Source organism: Astatotilapia calliptera, chromosome 23 (assembly GCF_964374335.1).
Source record: "Astatotilapia calliptera chromosome 23, fAstCal68.1, whole genome shotgun sequence".
In the NCBI taxonomy this organism is placed as follows: domain Eukaryota; kingdom Metazoa; phylum Chordata; class Actinopteri; order Cichliformes; family Cichlidae; genus Astatotilapia; species Astatotilapia calliptera.
The window spans coordinates 46,358,102-46,384,491 of NC_137443.1; the positions used below are offsets into that span (position 1 = coordinate 46,358,102).

At 40.0% G+C, this 26,390-nt stretch overlaps 1 protein-coding gene and 1 long non-coding RNA gene across 2 annotated transcripts in view; one reads left to right on the forward strand and one right to left on the reverse strand.

Annotated features, from left to right (window-relative positions):
• Positions 1 to 26,390, forward strand: part of LOC113018375 (protein NLRC3-like) — a 143,393-nt gene that overhangs the window by 50,522 nt on the left and 66,481 nt on the right. The window lies entirely within an intron of this gene.
• On the reverse strand, positions 1,776 to 2,843 carry LOC145424411 (uncharacterized). Its single transcript, XR_013905494.1, has 3 exons — positions 2,765 to 2,843; positions 2,289 to 2,600; positions 1,776 to 1,900 (listed from the first exon to the last, which is right to left on the reverse strand). It is a non-coding gene; the product is annotated as an uncharacterized LOC145424411 (long non-coding RNA).

Consider the following 26,390-nt stretch of genomic DNA (forward strand, 5'->3'; position numbering starts at 1 on the left):
GTTGTATAATATACCAGAACTAATACAAAGCAATATCCATGTACACTATAGGTCCATGCCAATGTGCCCAAATGGGACCTCCATAAATGGTAAGGGGCGCAAAGGCACTTTAAGACCAGTGGGCACACCGTCGGTGCACATCCGCTCGGATGCTTTTTTCTATTCATTTATTTCCCTGTTTATTTATCGATGCACAAAAGCAATTATCTCAGAGACACCATCCTCTTAACAGAGACTCAAATCAGGAACCTGCAGATTATTAGTCAGCAGCTTTAACTTCCTGTCTTTGTCTCACTAAACCTTCCACGTGGAAACTTGAGCTGCCCACTCAAGCACAGTAGGCTTTAACTGGCTCTGCTCAAGTCACTTCAGTATCTGAGAAACTGTCTCGATGCATGCCAAAGAACACTTTGACAATACGCTTGTGTTGAGTCAAATCCACCACAAGCATATTCTATGGCAGTTTAATTCCACTCCACATAAAAATAGTCACGTATTATTTCCCCCCACCACACTTCCTGCCAGTAGCTGGTGCCCCCACCCACAGTGCATTAGTGGTTCTCTGTGTTTAGTGGCTCACTCTGGGCGGCTGCTCGGTGGGGCCCGGCCCCCTGGCTCTGTTGGGCCTGTGCTGCGGGTGGGGTGCCCTCAGGTCTCGGCCCTCTGGGCCCATTTACTGCTCAGTAACATTTAATATCTATTATTTACTACTACTTACTAGCCTACTTACTGCATATTATTGGTTGTTGCTGTGGGTTCCCCACTGTGTTGGTTTTTCCTTGTGTTTTTCAGCAGATGATGAAATAGATTTTCAGTATTTTTTCTCTCTTCCTCTCCATCTATTTCTCTTCTTCTCTATTTTTCCCTCTTCTTCTGTTAACTTTCTCCCCAGCTTATCTTTTTTCTTCTTTCCTGACCCCCGTTCTGATTCTAATGACTCAAAATAAAGTAAAATCAGAATCAAATATGACTATCAAGTGGACCAGTATAGCAAAAACCATAATGGTGGCAGAGGCCACAGAGCCAAGTGGCAGGATTTTCAACGTTCAAACCAGATAAAAAACAGAAAGTAAATGGTGTTAAAAGCCATGAATTAAGGCAATTCATTCACAACATAATTACAAGTTTTACTGGACGTTAATATTTTTCTCTTTTTTCAGTGCAAAACAAACTAACAGTACACATGATGCTGGCAAGTGAAAATGTCAGTGTCTTTTATAGATAGCATGTCTAGCATCATAGTTTTATAGATCACGTAGTCAGGGTAAAAACTCCATCTCTGATTATTATTGTACATGACTGTGACATGCAGTGGCCTCAGCATCATGATGAAGGCGACCGGAGGAGATAGTTTGGTAGACATCGATGTTTTGCCGATGAAGGCTCATGTAGCGGTCCTCTTTGTCCTAAACAACAATTTACACTGTCATTTACATTTAATTAAAGTGCAGCTTAAAACACAGACATAATGCACTGCAGCCTCGGCACAATTAAGTGTAAAACAGAACTATGGAAAACTCACAAACATCTGGCGAGTTTCAGATCCTGTTAAGTTAGTTAGACCTGATCTGTTTTCTCTGTTAGGATAAAAACATCAGAGGTCATGGGGTGAAAAATACCTCAAAAACAAGACTAGCTATGTCTACAACTAATGTGTGGTGTTTTAAAAGAACCTATGAGATACTTTGAACACCACAGTGGCTGCTGTATGCAGTAATGTGCTCAAGTGATTTCAAAGGGTCATTTCATGAGTTTAAGTGCGTCAGTAAAAGTTTTCACCTGCGAGGATTTCTCCTCAGGCTGTAACCACAGGTTATCACAGCCACACTGATGAGTGAAGCAGCAGCAGAAATGATGGGAACTGTAGCCATGAACTTCATGCCAGAAGAATCTCCATCGTCTGTTGAATGTTGCCACACACACAAAAAAACTTCATTTTGAAAACATGAAAAGTCACGAAATTTGCATTAACCTGTTATATGAAGGTGGAAAACATGTTTATCTTTTCATTACATTAGAGTTACAATTGCATCATTCAAACACTTCACTGATGAAATAACACCAAAGTTGTGATTGGAGCAGTTTTATAATGAAATTTTAAACAAATTAGCCAGAAGAAGAGCTTAAAAACATTCCAGATGTTCATCTCCTGACTGAAACCTTTCATTAATCCGCTGCAGGCGGGAATGACGACCTCAAACCATGTATGACAGAAAAGAAAGTGTTAACGCAGTTCCAAACATCCACCTTGAATCTGCGGTGTGGGTATAAATAGAAAATGTTTTTACCTCTCACAGTCACACTGAGATGGAGAACATACAATCCACCACGAAATCCACACTCACAGGTGTAGTTCCCACTGTCTTCAGATGTTAAGTTGAGCAGGTGGAGAAACACAGTCTCATTTTCTTTGATCAGTGTGAACCTGGAGTCACAGCCATGAATAAAGCCTCGGTCGTAACGATAGAGCAGACGACGCTGTTCTCCTCGGCTCCTCTCTGTGCTGATCTCACACAGTATCATCACAGTAATATTCAGAGTTGTTTTGCTGCATATTTGAGTGGAATCGGGTTTCTTTCCAATTGTCTTCACAAGAGTCTCTATAAATTGTTCCAGTTAAAATGAAACAAAATCGGGATTATAGTTTCTATATATTTGTTGTTGTGGGAAAATCAATCACATATATTATTTCACTAACCTAACTAAAGCTTTCTTCTTAAACACCTGGCTTTACAGCTTTTCTTTTTTAATTATATATATTTACCTTCACTGCTAAAAACCACAAGCAGAAGCAGGAGAAAGCAGAGTTTCCGTGCAGTCATGCTGGTGAGGAAGTAACTGTGGCTGACAGTGTGAGGTAGACTATAGTGAAAGCAGGAAGACTTGCACCCTCCTTATTTCACCTCTTGTGTCTACACTGAAACTTTTACTATGTCTAAAATAGAAGTGCATAAAAGTGGAAGGACAGTAGAAGGTAAACCACCAACATTGTTTAAGCCAGACTGATCTCTCTGTTTATCTGGATGGACATTGTGTTCAAATTATGATGAGATGTTTGTTCAAAAACAAAACTAGTCTGATACAAAGAGTCATGTTTGCCACAGTTTATTGTGTTTGTATTGTATTAAATCTGAGAGCCTGAGTTGGAGTATTATGACTGAATGGTCTCCATTACTGGGAAACAACTATCCAGTGTGAAAAGATGGACGTTTATTATAATATATGAATATTATTATATTAGTATGTCACCTAAAGTTTTATATACTTTAAAATGTTTCATAGAGCTTTATTATCCACTCCCACAGTTCCTGTGCTTCTTGCTGAGCGTGTCTTGTTGTCGTGTTGATGGTTCACTGAGATGATAGTCTGGTAGGAATCACTCGATGGCTGCTGAAGGTTTGTATAGGGCTGATCTGGCTCATCGTCATCCTTTAGAAAAGTGAAATATTTTAGGTATTAATCAAGTTCAACCCGGTCTACCCACACACTCTATTGATCTTTAAATCTCTCCATCTGTTGCCTGGATTATTTAATGTTTCTGCTCATTTCTGTAAGAGCTTCTTCACAAAATAAAGGACACTGAAGTTGGCACTAATAGTATTATAACAATAATCTGTAATTATCTATGTAAGTAACATCCTAAAACATAAATGTACATGTTTTACCAAGTCTGCCAGAGCTCATATTATATTTTTACATGCTGTAGTGCCATTTTTGGGAGCATTTCAAGTTGATATACATCAATACAACCATTATAGCCCAAATTCTAATAATATATCTGCATTAAGTGCACAGTAATTACATAAATTGCAAAAAAAAATGCAATAAACTACCAAAAAATTGAAAATCGTTTTTGTTTTTTAACATATATTTCTAGTTAGAGAAATTTAAGAGGCTTATCTCTCAAAACTGTAAATACAAAATAGTTGCACAAAATAGTTTCCCACCACAGGAAATTTATTTTGAGTGTCTTCATAGTTTTATTTCTGAAATACACCAATTTTTATATAATGCAGGAAAAACAAAAATAAATATTATAATGCAAAATTAATCATCAAAATAAACTATTTCCAGCAGTGCAATATGAGTTCTAAGCATCCCAGAAATGAGACAGAAAGTCATAAAGTCAAACATAACTTTTAAAAACACCAGTATAGGCTCATAAGGCCCTGATGGTAAAAAACTACATTTCTGCAAACTTTTAACTAGCTGCTGTAGATCGTAGCAATAAATTGCTCACCAAACCGTTGGGATTTTCAGGTACAGACACTCCAGATGTTCCTGACCTTAAGCAGCCACGTTGATAAGAAAGGATGTCAGCATTAGTGTAACACTATTCACATTCAAACAGAGAAAAATCAAGTAAGAACATCTACATTTATATTATCTTCTCTCTTAATAATGATAATTATTTTTGGAAGGATAAAAAGTGTTCATTCTAGACATGATGTTTAACATACACCGAATTCTCATTTATTGAAATGTGATGTTTCCTTTTACTTTCTCTACATCTATATCATCTTTGAATTACTGCAGCAAAAATAGTCTCACCCATTACTTTTCCTCCAGTAGATAAATCCCACGATAACTCCAGTTATAAAGATGATCACAACACCGGGCAGATAAACGGAAAAAGATTTGTCTGCTGAAGTGTGGGCCTCGTTTGTGTCTAAATCATTGAAAAGATGCATTTGTCAGTAAAATCATTTACTTTCATTTCCTGGAAATCAAAACACAAATCAAACACAGTTTACGTCTACTGAAACTCTGAGTGAAGTAATGAAACCCCAGTTTTATAACCACAGAGCTTTAAATATTGTCACTGTGCTCTTTTCTTTTGTCTTCTTCTTCTTCTTTTGCATCTTTTCTGAATATTACTATGAACTGAAATTGGTCCAACTGCTTATATACATTCACTGGCCACTTTATGAGGTATACTTGTTCAGGGTGTAACACAAATATTTCAGTGTTCATTTCATTTGTCAATCACATGTCAGCTTCATCTTCCTGGTTAAATAAAGGTTAATAAAATAATAAAATGTCAGCAAATCAATGCTCAAACAGAGCAACATGGCACATGTTACTGGTCCCAGTGCTTCACAAACTGCTGATCTGCTGGGATTTTCCCACACAATCATCTCTGTTCACAGACAATGGTCTGAAAAATAGAAAATATCCAGTGAGCTGTGATTCTCTGGGTAAAAATGCTGTTTACACATCAAACCTTGAGGCAGAGCGGACCACACTGGATATCACTGCTGTCCTCTAACAACAGCAAGCTGAGGCTACAGTTTGCAAGTCTGGACAACAGAAGACTAAAAAAACGATGCCTTGCCCGATGAGTTGATTTCTAACAGTTCAGACTGCTGGTGGTGTAATGCTCTGTGGGGGATTTTCTTTGCAAACTTTGGACCCTGTAGTAACCACTGAGCATCATTTAAACACCACAGCCTGCCTGAAGGTTGTTGCTGACCACATTCATGTCTTTATGCCCAAAAAATACCCATCGTCTGATGGCTGCTTCCAGCAGGATACCACACCATGTCACGGCGCTCAAATCATGTACGGCCTGCGCAGTCACCAGATCTCAATCCAGCAGAGCACCTTTGGGATGTGGTGGAACGGAAAGTTTGCTTCAAGTAAGAGCAGCTGACAAATCTGCAGCAACTGTGTGATGATGTAATTTCAATATGTCTTGAGAATCTTTGAGGAATGTTTTTAGCGCCTTGTTGTGCCACAAAAAATGAAGACATGTTTGATGGCTGAAGGTGGTCCAACTCGGTTCAAAGATGTACCTGATAAATGAGTCAGTGAGAGTATTTAAACTGCTGTCAGTGAAAATAAGAAGAAAAGAAATGAACAAATTACAAGAATAAAAAACACATAAGCAGGTCAATACAATGCTAACACAGTGCTGAATAACTGTGTCAGATAAAGAAACCAAAATGCATTTACCTTCCACAGTGACACTGATATGGACAATATATGTCCCTTCAGTGTTTGTACACTCACAGGTGAAGTTCCCACTATCAGCTGGTGTTAAACTGGTCAGCTCCAGAAAGGCAGTCTGATTTTCTTTTGTTATTGAGAACCTGGGGTCACATTCCTGAGTAACGTTCTCTCCGTGTCGATACAGCAGATGACACTCTCCTCCTGTGTCCCTCTGTCTTTTGATCTTACAGATAATCAAAACAATAGTAGTCTGACTTTCCTTGTTGCAAATCCGAGTGACATCGTGTTCTCTCCTGACTGTCTTCACAACAGTCTCTGTAAACAGGGACAGCAAAATACGGTAAATACAAGATTCAGCCTGTGTCAGAGAGGACTTTAGTTTCTATATTTTGTGAATGTTAAACCATCTTTTTAATCCCATAATAATGTGTTTAGTTTAAACTAAAAGCAAGGAGGTTATAAATTTAAAAATATTAATAATGCATAATGAAAATAGTTTCCTTGTATTACCTTCAGCATCATGGGACACAGCTAGTGGTAACAGCAAAATCAAGCAAACTTTTGATACGTCCATGCTTGTTAACATGTCTATGAGCCACCGACAGTGAAGAGGAAGATGTGCGGAAAGAAACAAGCTGAAGCTTTCCTGGCTAAGCAGACGTCAGACTGTTGCCCTTCACGGGGCAAGTGTGAAATGATGTAAAAAGGAAGTGTACTGACAGGACTTTCATATTAAAAGGCTGTAAAGTTGAAACACTGTGCGAGCTCCCACACAAAAAGAAAACAAGCTAATTTTTCTTTATCACAGAGGAATTATTACACTGCTAACTGTCATGTTCGCTGAAACTGAAGGATGGATAATATTGTAAAAGTAACAACAAAACTACCATTTATCATAAGATTATAAGCATTTTAAACTAAAATAGCATGTGTTATGGTTCAAAATATTGGGGATGGAGACAAGAGGAAAAACCACAATAACAACACTGGTCCGGTCGGGTTGAGTCAAACGATGATTTTAATGAACACACGCGTGGGAGATGGGCACTGATGCAGACAGCCTCAGATCTCAAAATGGTGGAGCATTGCTCAAACTCTTATAGCCTCTGGTGCCTCCACCTTATCATAAAAAGCCTAAACATTCACATGCTTTCTCTCACACAGCGCCTAAGCTACGACCTTGGCTCCCCGTCTATCTGCTCCTGCTGAGATGGGGCAGAAAACTCCAGTATATTCTGTTCTCTTCTAATCAGACAAATAAGACAATTACTTTCTGCGAACAGTATTTCTTATAACTCAGCAGTATAATGCATCATAAAACAATATCATTCATTCACAACAAGTCAGCAGTTTAATGTAATGCAAATCAGTTTAACTAATGCAATAGTTATCAGCTTCTTCTAATTCAGGAGAATAATGCCAACTAAAACTACATAATAATTCACCATCTTTAATTAGGGGTCTAACATGGCATAAAATAATATTATAATCTAATACGTGTTACGTCATCAAACCGCTTCATCCAATCACTCAGATACTTACAAAGTTTTGACTGCATTACCTTTAAAATTTGTACGAAGATGAGCATAAAATGAATAAAACTGACATGCTTGCATTTGTTGTGTAGTGCAACAGGTGTATGTGGCTGAGGGATTCCCATGATGCAATGCGTATTTCTTCTTCAGTCACCTTTCCTACTCACTGTGTGTTAATGCAGCTCTCTGCATTGAATCATACCTGTTATTAACCTCTGTCTCTCTTCCACAGCGTGTCTTTATCCTGTCTTCCTTCTCTCATCCCAACCAGTCGCAGCAGATGGCCCCGCCCCTCCCTGAGCCTGGTTCTGCTGGAGGTTTCTTCCTGTTAAAAGGGAGTTTTCCCTTCCCACTGTCTCCAGACTGCTCACTCATAGGGAGTCATATGATTGTTGGGCTTTTTCTCTGTATGTATTATTGTAGGGTCTGCCTTATAATATTGTTGTGATTTGTCGCTGAGAAAATAAAATTGAATTGAAAATTGAATTGTGAAGGCCACACCAGAAGCTACACAATTGGGAAGTCAGTAACGTCAGACACCAGCATCTTTATTTTAATTTTAATGCACATTTCCACAAACATAAATAACGACACATGTCCCATAAACAATTTCTGGTTAAAGTTTTACTGGTGCTGGAGGTCTGTTGGACTGCTGAGGGTAACTGGAGAGAAAATGATGTGTTGTTTTCACTGGACGTTAAGGCGTCTGGGAAGGGATCTCAGACCATTTACATCCTGGGCCATCTGACCTCAGGAAATCACATGATAAGGTGGGGCCAGGTTTCACAATGAGCTCACCCGAAACCCTGGCTGATTAGGACCCACATCCGCTTTCACACCTTGGCTCATGTGATTAGTTAGAGGATCATCAGGGGTCCTTTGTCCCTCTTTGGGGGGAAACTCCCACTGGTTTTAAGTCTGGGACTCCCCACCATTGACCCTTAGAACTGAAGAAGCTTCTCGGATGAGAGGTGAAACGTCTTCAAGCAACTCAAGAAGTCCAGACGCTTTTCTTTCCAAGCTCCTTAGACTACGATGACCTGGATGACTGAGAACCTTCACAGACTTAAGTATTAAATTAATAGTTGGTTTTCATTCTTTGTTTTTAGATATTTATTTTCTATTCTTATCCCCTCGTGTATTTAACTGGCCAGTTCAGTCCAATTTACTTTGGGAAATATTTAATCTGAGGTAGGGATGCACCGATACCGGTATCTGGTATCGGCCTCGATACCACATTTTCTAAAGTACTCGTGAAAAGTTCCCCGATACCGAGGACCGATACCACGGTCTGAGACCTGTCTATGTTTGAGCGGCATGTAAGGGGTTAATCACAGGCGCCGAGTGCCCGCCCCACAGGCCCCGGCTGCATCTCAGAGCTGGGAGAAAGCGAGGCGAGACAAGTCAGCCGTGTGGAACTATTTCAAAGTGAACGAAGACACGAAAACAAAGGCGGACTGCAAATTGTGCTCATCGAAATTGTCCAGAGGAGGCTCTAAAGGTAGCGCATTTAACACAAGTAATTTAATCAAGCACCTAAAATCCCAACACGACAACGAGTACAAAGAGTTTGCCCACGCTTATTTACCCACGCTTATTAGCACAGAGGAGCATAGCTGATGCTAAAGCAGTGGGACGGAAAATAGTTGGGCATTTTAAACATTCCGCCTTAGCCTACTCCCGCCTCGAGGACATTCAGGGACAGCTCAACCAGCCAATAAAGAGACTGCAGCAGGACGTACAGACACGCTGGAACAGCACGTATTACATGACATCAGTCCTATTTTTCCACATATTAATACATTTATGAATTTTGTGCAGGTATAAAGATCGCTTCTTCTCCAACAACACTGCTCCAGAGGCCAAGCTGCACCTGAAGCAGGAGCTTCTAGAGGTGAGGCAGAGGGGAGTCGGGCAGAAGCTGCAGAACCTCCTACTAAACTGTTCCTCAAGGCCCAGGCTGCCGCTGGCAGCAGGTGCTGCCATTGAGCTCGACACGTACCTCGGAGAGGCCCCAAGCCCTCGTGAAGACAGTCCTCTGAAGTACTGGGGTGTCAACAAAATCAGGTTCCCCACTTTGGCTAAAATAGCCTGTAAATAGCTCTCAGCCCCATGTAGCAGTGTGGACAGTGAAAGGCTTTTTAGCTCAGTGTCACACATTATAGATGAAAACAGAAACAGTCTGACTGCTGATGATGCAGAAAAGCTACTTTTCTTAAAAAACCCTGCCACTCACTGTTTCTCTCCATTTAGTGAGTCATCTTAGACTTGATGTTAATACCTACCTCAGTTGCACTGACTGCCACAGTTCTATGTCGGTGGATGTTGTTAGTTTATTCACATATTGTGCACTAAATGGCAAAGATGTTTATTAATGCCCCTTGTGTTGTCCAAAGCGGCAGAGTTTAAAATAAACTGAAAAATACTTGAGTTGCACTGTCACTGTTTAAATTTTTTTATAATTATTTATTCTGTAATATGTTGCATACAACATGCTTTTCATTTTAAATAAATGTTCTTAATTCCAAACCAGTCCCTTGTTTGTTTGTTGTTAAATTATAGGACTAAAGCTGTTACCTGTAAATTTAAATCATGTTTTTATTAAGTACTCGGTATCGGTGAGTACTGAAATGCAAGTACTCGTACTCGTACTCGTTTCCAAAAAAGTGGTATCGGTGCATCCCTAATCTGAGGTAAACATTTTGCTTTTCATTTGACCCCTGACCTGTCTGCTGTAATGCAGGAGGCAGGTTTATGACCTATACTGCAGCCAGACACCACAGGAAGCCTTCCTCCATGTTTTCTTTACAGTAATTGATTCAGCCAGTTTAAGTCTCCTTTGTTTTTGTGCATTAGATCACTGTGTGGGTTGTGTTGAGTGCTTATGTATTTGTAAGTAGCCATTATGACTTGACTAGTAGTGTTTATCTCTTTTAAGGGTCTAGTATCATCAGTTAATTAGTTTTTACACTTTGCAGGCACTTTGCTGTAAATACAACAACACTGCTGAAAACTCTAATTTAAATAATTACTACTGATGCACCTATCAAATAAACTAACATTTGCACAGGTGTTGAAATGCTGGACTCTTCCTCTCCTAAATCTGTGGCAGAGAAAAAATGCTGCAGGAGTGTTTTTTTTACATGATATGTAAGAAAAATAAGAAAAAGAAAGAAACCCTGTGATTTTAATGTGAATGCATTACTGACATCTTATCCAAACACACATTGTGCACACCACTTTATCCCCTATTACAACTGCAGCTTTTATTAGTGCATGTTCACGGGACTTCTGATTCTATAGGGTCTTGACAAAAGTCTCTGCAATCAATTGATTACAATCATGTGATTCAATTGAAACATGGAAATCAGCATTTCACCATTTTATACTATACATACATGTTTTGCTTTCAAGACTGGACAGGAGTGGCATGTGGGCGGCATTGTAGAGTGTGTTGACAGGAGGAAAACTTACACGCTCAGTAAATCACCCCCGTCACTACCTAAACCTCAAAGTCTCTAAACAGGAAGTGCATCTGCATGAAAGCTTCTGTTTTATATGCAGGCAGATGACCTTTTGATGTAAAACCTTTCTCTGTATCTAGAGAAACACTTTAACTATATATTCAACTATATAGTTTAACATTTGGTCCGTAACTATCATTTAAAAACAATAAAAAGGTTTAAAAGAATATACATAGGCGGCTATAAAGACTGCAGGTCAAACATCGTGCAGATACAGAAGGACCTCCTGGGGTCCAAAATGTCGCACTATTACAGAGCAATGCTTACAATAGTCTTGCATGGTTAGCCAGTTAGACAGATGCAAATGTTAAAGTGCTAAAACAGACATGTAAATAAAATACAACATCATGTTAGCAGCTTATTGGTATTAATGTCTCTTAAAGCTCTCCATGACCTAGCTGCATCTTAACTCTCTGAGCTGCCACAGTCTTATAAACCCACCCGCTGTCTCAGGTCAGCTGATCAGCTGTTCCTGAATGTTCCCAGGACTGAGCGTAAACTTAGAGGACATCGTGCTTTTGCTGCAGCATCTCTGAAACTGTGACACGATCTGCCTTTAGAGATTAGACAGGCTTCTTCTCTGCCTGTTCTTAAATCACTCCTGAAAACTCATCTCTTCACCCTGACCTTTGACACCTTGTAAGATGTTGGTTTTTAGTTTGAGTTTTTTAGTTTATTTTTGCTGTTTTATCTTGTTTTGAAATATAGGGCTGTTTACATTTTTTATGTATTATGTGTTTTATTTTTTTACTGTTATGTTTTATTCTATTGTTCTTAACTCATTTACTGTACAGCACTTTGGTTTTGTCCTGGGTTTTTTAAAGTGCTTTCTCAATAAAGATGGATTGGATTGGACTGGAAGATAAACACTTTAGTTTGCAGTACTGTGGTGAGTTCACAGTAAAGCACTGTGTTGGACTGGCGCACAGTGATTGTGGCGTTCATGGTCAGTGTTAGGTTACCTCAAGTACAGTGGATTCATTTGCATTTAAGCTGATGATGCTTCGATTAAGTCATCAAATTTCACCTTTATATCAGCTCTATAAGCCAATTCTCAGGATACTGTTAGTGTAGGAAATGGAAAGACAACCAAGATATCTGTGAAACGTCTGCTTACATCTTGAATTCAGCTCCGGCGTATGTGGTAAGTTGTTAATGAGTGACTTTAATTGATTCTTTCTTCAGATGTGGCTATACACTCTACTGAGAATAAGCATACTGTCATGATATGAGTGGATCTTCAAAATAGACATCAAAATAGGTCATGGAGAAAATAAGTATAAAAAGTAAAGATCTTATTAGGAATAATACTGTTTGGATAATTATAACCATCATAATCAACCAAATCATCTCAACATGTATTTGCTCAAAAATGTATTTATTACCACAAACACGTATTTAATTATCAACAAAAGGAAAATCAACAGTTTCTAGAACTCCAACAGGGGCAGGACTTGGAGGTACTGGGATTTCAGGAGGCAGCAGAATGGTACACTGGTCAGTGTCATTATTATTGACCTGTGATGGTGGATGGCCTTGGAGGGAGCTGAGAGGTAACTCAGACCTCTTGTCTTCAGGACACGTAAAGCAAACATACTCCTTCTCAGCAGCTGGAGACTTAGAGACATCCCAACTCATCAGCCTCATGCGTTTGGGCATCAAATGTTCCTCTTCATCATTAACAGAAAAAGCAGTAGAATATCTGCGCTTTCTGCAGAGACCTACCTCTGCAGTGGGTGGAGGTCTCGGAGGCAGAGGAACATCAGTAGGACACATGAAAAACGTCACTTCATCATCCAGGGATGAACGATCGTTTTTCAAATCTGGATTAATGATCTTGTCTGTGTCCTTTGCATGGAAGCTGGCATCAGCAGGTGGAGGAACTGAAGAAATTGGAACATCAGAACTCATCAGCCTCATGCGTTTAGGCATCAAATGTTCCTCTTCATCCTCCACAGAAAAAGCAGTAGAATATCTGCGCTTTCTGCAGAGACCTACCTCTGCAGTGGGTGGAGGTCTCAGAGGCAGAGGAACATCAGTAGGACACATGAAAAACGTCACGTCATCATCCAGGGATGAACGATCGTTTTTCAAATCTGGATTAATGATCTTGTCTGTGTCCTTTGCATGAAAGCTGGCATCAGCAGGTGGTGGACTTAGGAGCTCACATGCAGGTGCGCTGATAGGTCGGAACATGAAAGCGGGAACTTCATTGTCCAGAGCACAACGGTCTGCACTGGATGAGCGTGGGAGCTTCTCCTTTGCCTGTGGAGGAGGCAGACTTTGACTTTGTGTTGCAGAGGAACATTTAAGTCATCTGACGTTTTGCTCTGTTACATATTATTATTGTTGTTGTTGGATTTTTCTTTAAAAATTCACACGATTTAATGTTTAGAAACAGACACAGTGAAGGGTAACTTACCACAGCTCGAGCCATTTTAGGCGTCTGTCAAGGCAAAGACGCAGGATTTGGTTTCTCTGTGTAAGATTACAGGACAGTTGTCAGTTTCAGTTTCAAGTCAGTTGGATAAATTCATATCAAACTTCTCAAACTGTATCATTAAAGCATTGTTTAGGTGGACAAATATGAAAGATATGAAGATAAAAACAGTAACAGCTGGCAATCAAGGGAAAACAACCTTACGAAAAAGGTCTTAATCATTATTGTTTTAAAGTAAATCTTTCAGTCCTTACTTCAGTGATTGTTTGAAGTCTCTGTGCTTGTTGTCAGTCGCAGATTTGTGTAAAATATTTGCAGTTTGTGCATAAAGTTTGCAGGAGCTCCAAAGTTTGTCTGTTCAATACCAAAGTAATGAGGAGACTGAGTGCAGGTTTGGAATCCTCAGTGACAGAAGAATGCAGCAATGTTTGAATTTGAATTTGTTATTGTTTTATTAACAACAACTACCAGGATCATACCATAGCAACACAGTGATGCCCAATCAAATGTCAGGTACAAGGGATAGCCCACATACACATCCAACAGCACAGTAAAGCAATGGGCACCAATGCCACCAGTCAGGCCTTAAAAATACCTGAGTTATATAACAGCACACTGACAGTGTCTCATACAAAAATATAAAATGTATAAATACAGTTAATATCATTTTCATTTAAATTTTATTTAATTCTCTTCATATAGTGCCAAACAGATGTCTCAAGTCGTCACTGTTACAACATAGATAAACATGAACATGAAATCCATTATTTAATTCTCTTCCATTCACTCCAGTTCAATTCAATAGCTATATAGATGGATAGACAGATACTGTATTATATACTATATTGATTCCAAATGGAGAATTAATGTGTTATATCACCAGGATAATGAATTCAAGTAGTACAATCTCCAATAAACAGACAACACAGTTCAAGTTCAAAGTGCAATATGTGCAGGATCCAGGCTTTATATTGTAAGATGCAAAATGTTTATATATACATAATATTGTTGAAAAACTAAAGAAAGTTAAAAATCAAAATAAGTTTATTGTCACTGTGGCTGATGTGATTGCAATATGAACCCGGAAGCAGACAAGGGAGAGATGGAACTGAATCTTAACAAAAAAACAAACCATTTATTAGGTTGAAAAACACGAACACAAAACAAGGCCCAGCAAACAGGGGCGGAAACTAAAACCTATACTGGGAATAACTCGGTATGACTATGACAACTATGACAAGAAAAACATGAACATGAATCCGAGGAGGTGCATGCGAGAAACTCTGATGAAAAAACATGAACATGAACATGGACCTAAACAGAATCAGGAGATAACCTGAAACCCGGAATAACGTGAACGGAGGAAAACGCACCAACACTGCCCAGAGGAAGACAGCGGACTTAAATACACAGAAGAGAAAGGAGGGAAGTGGAAACACAGCTGACACAAATGAACCTGACACCACAGGGGAAGCAAAATGAAACACACTGAACATGGAAACACAACCCTTTCATAATAAAAGACGAAACAAGGAGAGACGTGGACGTGCCACCGATTGTGCAAGTTCCCCCACCTAAAATGATGACAGAGGTCAGTAATTTGCACCAGAGGTACACGTCAACTGTGAGAGACAGAATGTGAAAAAAAAAATCCATGAATTCACATGGTAGGATTTGTAAAGAATTTATTCGTAAATCAGGGTGGCAAATAAGTATTTGGTCAATAACAAAAATGCAACTCAATACTTTGTAACATAACCTTTGTTGGCAATAACAGAGGTCAAACGTTTACTATAGGTCTTTACCAGGTTTGCACACACAGCAGCTGGTATTTTGGCCCATTCCTCCATGCAGATCTTCTCGAGAGCAGTGATGTTTTGGGGTTGTCGCCGAGCAACACGGACTTTCAACTCCCGCCACAGATTTTCTATGGGGTTGAGGTCTGGAGACTGGCTAGGCCACTCCAGGACTTTCAAATGCTTCTTACGGAGCCACTCCTTTGTTGCCCGGGCGGTGTGTTTTGGATCATTGTCATGTTGGAAGACCCAGCCGCGTTTCATCTTCAAAGTTCTTACTGATGGAAGGAGGTTTTGGCTCAAAATCTCACGATACATGGCCCCATTCATTCTGTCCTTAACACGGATCAGTCGTCCTGTCCCCTTGGCAGAAAAACAGCCCCATAGCATGATGTTTCCACCCCCATGCTTCACAGTAGGTATGGTGTTCTTGGGATGCAACTCAGTATTCTTCGTCCTCCAAACACGACGAGTTTGAGTGATTTATGGTCCCCCAATAAAGTTTTATGACCCCCAGGAAGTAATAAAGTAATAAAGGAAGTAATAAGAATATGATATTCATAAAAATGTGATATTCATCAAAAAATATGCTAGTTCATAGCTCATTGCTTTTTCCCCCCTAAAAACAACTAATTGATTATTTTAAAGTTTCTTATATATCAAATAGCATTCTTTTATTTTTTTTTTAAACCATTAAAAAGTTTTTACTTTTTATGCTCAAAAAACGCCATCTGGTGGTGGGTCAGTGTGTGTGCGCGTGCGCCCGAGGCTGTGTGTTTGGGCGTGTGCCCGTGTCTCCGGACCGTGCTCTCTCGGGCTCCGTGCTTATGTGTTTAAAAATCTGTTAAACCATATTAAAATTGTTTAGTTAAACTTGTGCTTTTGTAACGTTCAGTATGGCCGGAAATACAGGCTGCATGCCTTGGGGAAAAACTTTATTTCGATTTATAAGCATTTGTAGATTTAGAATAAAACTCATAGTCAGAAAAAAACTCTCGCCGATCCCCTAACCCTCCTTAGACACATAAGCAGGGAAAACTCCTTAAAAAACCCTTCGCGTTTTCTCCAAAACCCTAGAATAACTTGTTAGGTACCCCCTCTATTCCCAAAACCTTATATTCGATAACAGGGCAAATCCTGAAAAAATCCTTAGTCTTTTTTCTCAAATTCAGCGTCCCGCGGCTCCCGCCCACCGAGCAAAAGGCAAAACTCCTTTAAAAAATCCTCCGCGTTTTCTCCAAAACCCTACAATAACTTGTTATGTACCCCTCTATTCCCAAAACCTTATATTCAAAAACAGGGGAAAAATCCTTAGTCTTTTTTCTTCAAAACCATCCCTCTTACTAGCTACCTCTAAAATTCTACGCAGAGTCTAAGTTCTACCTCGCTCTTAATCGCACCGACCCGCAACCGCTTCCAGAGCACAATTTGTCCTGCTTGTTCGCTCCCCGCTCAGCTCCCGAATGCTGCTTACCTCGTTTGAAAATTTCTGCCGGAGACCAACTCCGCCTGACTTCGCCCCCCTGCCAATCACATAACAATGGCACGGCTCCCTTCGCACCCCGGTTAGCCAATCTGCTGCAGGTCCGATTTTTATGATCTCCCGCTGAGGTTAAGACTGCCGTCGAGCTCCCAGAAGACCTCTGCCTTCAGCCATATCAACAACTGGCGCCGCTCCGCGTCTCTTTCCTTATCCGCATATCATTTCGGTAAGTGTTAATCTTCCCCCTCTAACTACATTTTCGCATTTTCCTTTTTACCATTCTGTCAAAAAAGCTTTTTCATCTTCAAAAGCCATGCAAATAGGCCCTGTAACACTTGGAATACACTTTTTAAAAATATATATAAGCTGGCCTCTAACACTCAGAGCTAAAAAGTGCGTTTGTACGCTAAACTTTAGCAGTGATCATGTCCTCATCAGGTACCTCATTTTTCTCACTCTTGTTCATATAATGTTTATATTTTACTGTTTTTCCCGTTTGTAAATACTCGTTGTTATTTCTTTTCAGACTCTGAGATAAGCGTGCTCAACTCGTCTCTTTTTGGTTCTCTCGATCGAATTGGTAGGTTTGGTTCATTCTTGTTCTCCCTCTTAACAGCTAATTGTACAAGAAAAACAAAACATTTACAGTTTTTTCTGAATGCTTAAACCCTAACTGTGATTCCTGTAGCACAATCTCTAAAACTATTCAGACTTATAGCAAAACCACTCACTGAGTTTGCAAAACTAAAAGCACAAAAACTGCTTTGCTCTCAGTTTGCAATTTTGTAACACACACTTTGCAAAACTGTAGGTACAATTCACTGCCCAACACTCAATTACCAAATTTCCAACACACTCCTAGCAAAAGTATACACATGTATGGCTATCATTAACACTAATTTGCCAACTGTCTGGCACACTTTCACATGTGAAAACTTTCTTAGATAATTAGTTCACTTTGCAATCAGCCTAAGCACTATAATACAGGTAAGCTGTGTGTGCGGAGTACAATGGAGGGAGCAGAAAGAGTGAGAAGTAGAGGAGGCCGAGGAAGAGGACGTGGAGGTGAAGAAGTAGGATGAAGAGGACGACAAGGACAAGGAGGAGCAAGAGGAAGACGAGGAGGGGGGGTGAGGAAGATGAGGAGGGGGGAGAGGAAGGGTAGGAAGAGTAAGAAATAGAATTGCTGATGACATCAGAGCTACAATAGTGGACCATGTAATCAACCGTGGAATGACCCTGAGGGTAGCTGGCCAACGGGTCCAGCCTAACTCGAGCCGCTACACTGTAGCAAGCACCATAAGGACATCTTGAAATAAGAATCGGTGAGTACAGTCACTTTGCACAAAGATTTGTAGCACTGCCGTATGCCAATGAGAAACACACCAATACCATAGATGTGAAAATACTGAAATTGTTACTTTACAGAATTGCTAGATGACCAGATGCTGGGGGCAGAGGAAGCATGTTCACTGCAGACCAAGTAACCCATATAGTCATTATGGCGGTTGCAAATAATCCTATACTTGGAAATGAACACTTGTGTTTGTTTTGATGTGTTTGAATAAACACCAGTACTTGAAGTTTGGATCCCTCTATGCTTATGGATCTATGACAGAAGTATGAGCTCAAACTGACATAGCCTACCTTGTGCACAGAGAAAGCAAAAGCCAGATGTGTTTTGTATTCATACCATCAGTGTGCAGTTGGCGCATTGTGTGCTTAGTAGATGATGGCTTGTGTGTACTGTTTGATACGGAAACACCATTTTTACGAAGGTGTGAAGAGTTAATCTAGCTGTGTTTGCTTTTGCAAGAGAACTACAATGTTTTGATTATTGGGTGACAGGTTTTCTTATTTGTGTGAAGAGTTTTGCAAAATTAGCCAATAGTTACAAACAATGTGCTTAAGCAATCAGAAAAAACTGTAAGCTCTTTTTCATTTTTATCAAACTTTCTAGATATCTCAGACTTGGACACCTTTATTTTTTCGAGTTCGCCGAATTCTTCTCCACCAGTGCTTGAGCGATCCACAGGCAAGAACATCCGTCTCTCCACACGCGATAGACAGCATCTGCTCTCTACGCTAGATCAGCTCTGCGTGGATTTTGACCGCGAGTGACCGGATGTTGTTTCTGGCCTGAGTTTGCCTGAAATGCCGTGAGGCTCGTTTGAAAGATTGCGCCCGAGACCAACTCCGCCTCCAAGGCATGCATACCTTTAGCTGCCACCAGTGAGATATCAGAGCGGGGCTCCACATATCCAATCAGGAGCACGAGGAAGACAGCTTTTTGCAGACTCTCCAGAAATATACAAGTCCTTACCAACTGCTCTGCAACCCAGTGTTTCTGGTCCCCTCACTAACATCGCTTTTTGAGATATTTTTTATGAACCACCAAAAGAGCCATTTTACCCCCCCAGTACAGAAGACTGCATCTGGATCTGAGGGCAGCAGCGGGGACAAATGATTGTAATGAAGCAACTGTCCATGTTCATGGCTGGTCTTAGATAATCGTGAGCTATTGTGTCTTATGGTGAAAAGTACATAGTTTTGCAAGAGGCATACAAGCACTGTGGGAAAAATGATCGTGTTTAAGTCCTCTAAAACTGTTTTTGTGAGCACTTTGCTCCCTATGTTATGCTTTAAAAATATGATACATGTAATGTGATCATCAAAGAACATGATTTTTTTTTAAACTTTTATTCTTATGCTTTTAAAGTATGTCAGGTTATCATAAAACACTTATTTGTATGTTATAATGTTTTTCTTACACCATGTGTAATTTTTATAAACACCTTGTTCATTGTATCAATGTGTAATTATGTATCTTTGATAAATAAATAAAATATTTAATCTTGTATTTGTGTACTTCCTGGTGATTCAATAAAAAATGAGTCACATATCGCTCTGATAAACACAGATCTCTGAAAGAAATGTTTGATGGAACAAAGGAAACAAGTGTCTTGCTGCTAAACTTTTAAGTCACCATGGTTTAAATGAGAAAATGCCACTAGGAAACTAGCAGCTCTAAGTCTTTATGTAAAACATGAAAAACTCCATATCAGTGATATCTACAAAGGTGTACTCATTTCTTTGTTATGGTACTTTACTGTTCCAATGAAACAAAAAGAAAATCTCATTTTTAAAGTACATTTTTCGGCCATCCTGACCTATTTTCAGGGGCAAGAATGTTGATGTTAGACTGTGTTTTAAATCAGGTTGTGATCTTAAACTAACTATCACAGCACTGATTTTACAGATTACAGTTGTAATCTCAATTAGAATACCAAACTGGCTTTTCTCCAGTCAGTGTTATGGTGAAATTTAACTTGTTCTTTTGTGTAATTGCACATAGCCCATCACAGGACCCCTTAGTAAGCTGTACAGCATAAGTTTTCAATTCACTTTTGTCAGAAAACTTCACAGTATGAGAAGTTACAGCACAGTTTCTCCAAGTGTGTGCTTCTTTTTCAGTCAGCGTGCTTTTAGAGCATCTGCATTAGCTCATGTAGTAAAAGTACAATCAGTAAGTGTACTTTAACATTTGAGATTCCGAGCGACTCTTGCTTAGATCACGTGAACTATTTCATGAACCTTTTTTTTTGTATAATGCATCAAACCTGTTCAAATCAGTTTATTTTCAATTTATTTCAACTAATCTAGAGACAAGGAACTCCTTTTCAGCTTCTGTGATGCATTTACTTCTCACATCTTAATCTAGATGTTAGTGTTCTCAAAGGTAACATGTCTCATGTTACCATCATGTATTTCTAAAACCCAGCCTCAGTCTATGCCCTATAGACTCTCACAGGGAAACACCATTGATTTAGATATTCACAAATTTCATCAGGACATCTCTAACATCTAAAGTTTTTGTTGTTTTTATGTTTTACATTAAAAAAAAAACCCTTTAGATTTTCAAATGAAAGCAAAGTGACATGCAAGGATATTTTTCTTTAGTGATGTTGCTTCAGCAATCTCAAATACTAATTATTCTGGGAATTTTTATGGTCAAACTATGTGATTTTCCAAATGTGTGTTTGTGTGTGTGGAGTAAAATGACCTTCTTCTTATGATGTTGTCACCATGAATCATTCAGGATTAACAACACAAATTGTTTCGATAGCAGAAACAGTCTGTCTTATAGTTCTTAGACGTTACCGCTAGTTTTACAAGCACAGTCTTCTTCAGCTCTGTTTATGTAGCTTTTATGAAACTGATTTTCCATAGTACAAGTAGAATTTAATTTTTCTTTGCTCTCCAGTATAAATGCACAAATTTGCAGGCTTCATTGAAACTGTCACAAATGTAACACTCAATGCCAAAAACAGGGTTGATTAATGTTTCTTTGAACACTGCTGCGTATATCAACAGCTCTGAAACCCCCCTTTTTTTTTTTTAAAGTAATGCAGGACAGGCTCTCTGTTACTCTCTGTGTCTCTAAAAATCCCAACAAAACTGGCAATCACCTTGTAGAGGAATTTCTTTCATTTATGTATTGATCACTTTGTTTATTGGTAATGCTTTTAGGTCACTGTTTTAGCATGTCTGCCTCATACTCCATTCAAACAGTTAGACAGATGGTGGGGGTCTGGTAAGAAAGTTGTCTTGATTAAAGAATGTTAGCTACTGCTCATCACTTGTCTGCAGGCTTTATTAAATGGAAAACTTCCACAACAACCTCTAAACAGTGGTTTATGGATTTATATCACCTGCAACACCATGTAACACTTGTATGTTAGATTCTTTTACCAGTCAGAGTTGTTAGCCCCAACCCCCAGGCTCCAGCTGTCTGAGCTCTAACCCTGGCTGCCAAATGTCCCCCTGAGGCCTCTGTGTCTTTAACACCAGACTAAGTTTGTAGTCCTATCTAGTAATATTATTTATTTTTTATAGCATAAGGTTCAGTTAGGTTACTACTTTGACTTACTCACTTTGAGCGCATTCCTGACCCAATACTTTATCAAACCTTTACTCGAGTGTTTTTGACACTAGCAGCTGTACTTCTACTTAAGTAAACATTGCCTGCACTTTTGCCACCTCAGTTGCCACTTTTCTGGAGTTTGTGCAGTTTTTATATTGACACTTTCAACGTTTTACGTGTTATCCTTGATCACAGTTCTAAACAAGTTAACTTTCTTGACATCAAAGTAACCCAAAAAAGCAACTATATATCCAGTTCTGTTTACTCCAAAATTGGTTTAAGGCTATTCTGTTGTCGTGATATGGCCATACAAATAATATTAAGTTGAATTATTCTTAAGAAAAATATGGTTGCTTCATGGCTATCTGTTCAGATATTCACATTTTCAAGGGTTTATGTGTTATCCTTGATCACAGTTCTAAAAAAGTTAACTTTCTTGACATAAAAGTAGCCCCAAAAAGACAAATATATGTCCAGTTCTTTTTTACTCCAAACCTACTGATCGGAAAACAAGTTTACCTGTAAGCCAACACATTAAACAAATTTGTGAAATTCCTGAACAATATGTTTTGTGCAGTAGCAGTAGTACCAGAACTAGTGCTAGTAGTCCTAGTACTGTGCAGCAACCAGGCTTCAAGAGTGATCACTATTCTGGCTTGCAAATGGTGAAAACATGTCACAGTCTTAGCTGCAAATCAGAAATGTTGGTAAATTTAAAAAAGGAGTTTAAACTTCAGGTTTGGCATAGACACAGACTTTATTAATGCCACACTCAGGAAATTCACATGTTACACATGATTTAGCTCACCTGCTAGATCCCCAGAGCAATAACCCCATCAGCGTCATTAGCCTGAGTGTTGATCCTCCAGATGAGTGAGTGGAGTTGAGTGTGTGTGTGTGTGTGTGTGTGTGTGTGTGTGTGTGTGTGTGTGTGTGTGTGTGTGTGATCAGAGGTGAAGCTGCTTTCTGCAAAGTCTCATCAACAACCAGGAAGAGTCTAAAAGCACTGAATATGAAACAGACCATTTACCATACCCAACACTGAGCTCCTGCACAGTCAGATGGAGTGAAACATATGGCTGAAGGCAGAGGTCTTCTGGGAGCTCGACGGCAGTCTTAACCTCAGCGGGAGATCATAAAAATCGGACCTGCAGCAGATTGGCTAACCGGGGTGCGAAGGGAGCCGTGCCATTGTTATGTGATTGGCAGGGGGGCGAAGTCAGGCGGAGTTGGTCTCCGGCGGAAATTTTCAAATGAGGTAAGCAGCATTCGGGAGCTGAGCGGGGAGCGAACAAGCAGGACAAATTGTGCTCTGGAAGCGGTTGCGGGTCGGTGCGATTAAGAGCGAGGTAGAACTTAGACTCTGCGTAGAATTTTAGAGGTAGCTAGTAAGAGGGATGGTTTTGAAGAAAAAAGACTAAGGATTTTTCCCCTGTTTTTGAATATAAGGTTTTGGGAATAGAGGGGTACATAACAAGTTATTGTAGGGTTTTGGAGAAAACGCGGAGGATTTTTTAAAGGAGTTTTGCCTTTTGCTCGGTGGGCGGGAGCCGCGGGACGCTGAATTTGAGAAAAAAGACTAAGGATTTTTTCAGGATTTGCCCTGTTATCGAATATAAGGTTTTGGGAATAGAGGGGGTACCTAACAAGTTATTCTAGGGTTTTGGAGAAAACGCGAAGGGTTTTTTAAGGAGTTTTTAAGGAGTTTTCCTGCGGTGGTGACTCTGCGGTGGTTGGATGCATCAGCAGGGATGATGAGACAGAGTACCGGGCTGTGGTCGACTCCTTTGTCACGTGGTGTGAGCAGAATCATCTGCAGCTCAACGTGGCAAAGACCAAGGAACTGATCGTGGACTTCAGGAAGACCAGGAAACACTTGACCCCTGTTTCAATCCAGGGGGACAGTGTTGACATTGTGGAGGACTATAAATACCTTGGAGTACACATTGACAATAAACTGGACTGGGCTAAAAACACCACAGCACTTTACAGGAAGGGCCAGAGTCGTCTCTATTTTTTGAGGCGACTGAGGTCCTTCAACATCTGCCAGAAAATGCTGAGGATTTTCTATGAGTCTGTGGTGGCCAGTGCGATCCTCTATGCTGTTGCATGCTGGGGGAGCAGGCTGAGGGTCGCAGATGCCAACAGACTTAATAAACTGATCCGTAAGGCCAGCAATGTTGTGGGGATGGAGCTGGACTCCCTCAAGGTGGTGTCGGAGAGGCGGATGCTGTCCAAGATAAAGACAATGTTGGATAACACCTCCCACCCACTCCATGACATGTTGGTCAGTCACAGGAGCTCGTTCAGTGAGAGACTGAGATTACCGAAAAGCACCACTGAACGACACAGGAAATCATTCCTGCCTGTGGCCATCTCCCTGTACAACGCATCCACTTAACACACTGTTTGCTGCTACAACTACACATGTTTCTTTTCCAAATATTTATTTATAAGTGACTTATGTATGTATGTATGTATATATATGTATATATTGTACTATTCTTAGTTAGCGTATTGTCTGTCTTGTCTTAATGTTGGTTTAAAATGGAGCACTGTAACAAAAAATAATTTCCCCCAGGGATCAATAAAGTATTCTGATTCTGATTCTGATTATGTGTCTAAGGAGGGTTAGGGGATCGGCGAGAGTTTTTTTCTGACTATGAGTTTTATTCTAAATCTACAAATGCTTATAAATCGAAATAAAGTTTTTCCCCAAGGCATGCAGCCTGTATTTCCGGCCATACTGAACGTTACAAAAGCACAAGTTTAACTAAACAATTTTAATATGGTTTAACAGATTTTTAAACACATAAGCACGGAGCCCGAGAGAGCACGGTCCGGAGACACGGGCACACGCCCAAACACACAGCCTCGGGCGCACGCGCACACACACTGACCCACCACCAGATGGCGTTTTTTGAGCATAAAAAGTAAAAACTTTTTAATGGTTTAAAAAAAAATAAAAGAATGCTATTTGATATATAAGAAACTTTGAAAATAATCAATTAGTTGTTTTTAGGGGGGAAAAAAGCAATGAGCTATGAACTAGCATATTTTTTGATGAATATCACATTTTTATGAATATCATATTCTTATTACTTCCTTTATTACTTTATTACTTCCTGGGGGTCATAAAACTTTATTGGGGGACCATAAATCACTCAGTTTGACATAAGGGGTATAATATCACTCTCTCAGCCCCATAGCATGATGTTTCCACCCCCATGCTTCACAGTAGGTATGGTGTTCTTGGGATGCAACTCAGTATTCTTCTTCCTCCAAACACGACGAGTTGAGTTTATACCAAAAAGTTCTACTTTGGTTTCATCTGACCACATGACATTCTCCCAATCCTCTGCTGTATCATCCATGTGCTCTCTGGCAAACTTCAGACGGGCCTGGACATGCACTGGCTTCAGCAGCGGAACACGTCTGGCACTGCGGGATTTGATTCCCTGCCGTTGTAGTGTGTTACTGATGGTGACCTTTGTTACTTTGGTCCCAGCTCTCTGCAGGTCATTCACCAGGTCCCACCGTGTGGTTCTGGGATCTTTGCTCACCGTTCTCATGATCATTTTGACCCCACGGGATGAGATCTTGCGTGGAGCCCCAGATCGTGGGAGATTATCGGTGGTCTTGTATGTCTTCCATTTTCTGATGATTGCTCCCACAGTTGATTTTTTCCACACCAAGCTGCTTGCCTATTGTAGATTCACTCTTCCCAGTCTGGTGCAGGTCTACAATCCTGTTCCTGGTGTCCTTCGAGAGCTCTTTGGTCTTGGCCATGGCGGAGTTTGGAGTCTGACTGTTTGAGGCTGTGGACAGGTGTCTTTTATACAGATGATGAGTTCAAACAGGTGCCATTCATACAGGTAACGAGTGGGGGACAGAAAAGCGTCTTACAGAAGACGTTACAGGTCTGTGAGAGCCAGAGATTTTCCATGTTTGAGGTGACCAAATACTTATTTGCCACCCTGATTTACGAATAAATTCTTTACAAATCCTACCATGTGGATTCATGGATTTTTTTTTCACATTCTGTCTCTCACAGTTGAAGTGTACCTCTGGTGCAAATTACTGACCTCTGTCATCATTTTAAGTTGGGGAACTTGCACAATCGGTGGCTGACTAAATACTTTTTTGCCCCACTGTAGATGTCCCCACAAGGATATGAAAACACAACCGTGTGTGTGTGTTACTGTGAATTTGTGAAACAAGTGAAGATTTCAGAATCAGTGAGAAATGTTTCACTTCCTGTTGGTGAAGAAGAGCAGACTCCTCTTCAGCCACAGAAATGAAGAAGCTTTTATTTTGTCAGCCTGACAAACACGAGCTCAGCCACGAGCAGAGGCGACCCTGCAGAGGTGAAGGTCACAGTCAGAATCAGCGCCAGAGAACCGCACAAGGACGGCCTCATTGGTCACGGCTGAGTTCATTATGTGATGGTAACAAGCTGATTATTACAGAACAGGAAACACACGTCTGCTCATCAAACACCAGCTGCTGCTGCTTTTATCAGTCTGACAACAAAACCTCACAAGAAAGAAGTTTTTGTGAGTTTGCAGCGTTCCTCTAAACTGAAAACTAAAACAGACTGAAAATGGGAACACGCACCCACACTCGAGAGTCAGGCAGCTTAAATGTGTTTGTCTTCATCTGTAGTTACGTTTCATTGGCTGGAAATGTGCTAACTGGAATCATTCATGAGTCCAGATGAACAAAAACAAGTGTTT